Source organism: Trichechus manatus, unplaced genomic scaffold (assembly GCF_000243295.1).
Source record: "Trichechus manatus latirostris isolate Lorelei unplaced genomic scaffold, TriManLat1.0 scaffold00005, whole genome shotgun sequence".
Lineage (NCBI taxonomy): Eukaryota > Metazoa > Chordata > Mammalia > Sirenia > Trichechidae > Trichechus > Trichechus manatus.
In genome coordinates this window covers 34586777-34588135 of record NW_004443941.1, presented here as the reverse complement: position 1 = coordinate 34588135, position 1359 = coordinate 34586777, and positions in this window count along the sequence as shown.

Below are 1359 nucleotides of genomic sequence, written 5' to 3'. Positions count from 1 at the left end.
AAATCAATACCATTTACAATAGCCCCCAAGAAGATAAAATACTTAGGAATGAATCTAACCAGAGATGTAAAAGATCTTTACAGAGAAAACTACAAGACACTACTGCAAGAAACTAAAAGAGACATGCATAAGTGGAAAAATATACCTTGCTCATGGATGGGTAGACTCAACATTGTGAAAACATGAGTTCTACCCAAAGCAATCTACAGATACAATGCAATCCCAATCCAAATTCCAGCATCATTTTTTAATGAGCTGGTGAAACAAATCACCAACGTCATATGGAAAGGGAAGAGGCCCCGAATAAAGCATTACTCAAGAAGAACAAAGTGAGAGGCCTTACACTGCTTGATTTTAGGACCTATTATACTGCCACAGTAGTCAAGACAGCCTGGTACTGGTACAACAACAGATACATAGACCAATGGAACAGATTGAGAATCCAGATAGAAGCTCATCCACCTGTGAGTAGCCAATATTTGACAAAGGCCCAAAGTCCATTAATTAGGGAAAAGACAGTCTCTTTAACAAATGGTGTTGGCATAATTGGATATCTATATGCAAAAAACTGAAACAAGACCCATACCTCACACCGTGTACAAAAGCTAACTCAAAATGGATCAAGGACTTAAATATAAAATCGAAAATGATAAAGATCATGGAAGAAAAAATAGGGACAACGCTAGGAGCCCTAATACATGGCATAAACACAATACGAACCGTAAGAAACAATGCACAAGCACCATAAGAGAGACTAGATAAATGGGAGCTCCTAAAAATCAAATACTTATGCTCATCAAAGGACTTCACCAAAAGAGTAAAAAGACAACGTATAGACTGGGAAAAAATTTTTGCCTATGACAAATCCAATCAGCGTTTAATCTCTAAAATCTACAAGATACTGCAAAACCTCAACAACAAAGAGACAAATAACCCAATTAAAAAATGGACAAAGAATATGAACAGGCACTTCACCAAAGAAGATATTCAGGCAGCTAACAGACACATGAAGAAATGTTCACGAACATTAGCCATTACAGAAATTCAGATCAAAACTACAATAAGATATCATCTCACCCCAACAAGGCTAGCATTAATCCCAAAACCACAAAATAACAAATGCTGGAGAGGTTGTGGAGAGACTGGAACACTTATACACTGTTGGTGGGAATTTAAAATGGTACAACCACTTTGGAAATAGATCTGGCACTTCCTTAAAAAGCTAGAAATAGAAGTACCATGCTATCCAGCTATCCCACTCCTTGCAATATATCCTAGAGAATCAAGAGCCATCACACGAATAGATATATGCACACCCATGTTCATCACAGCACTGTTCACAATAGCCAAAAGATGGAA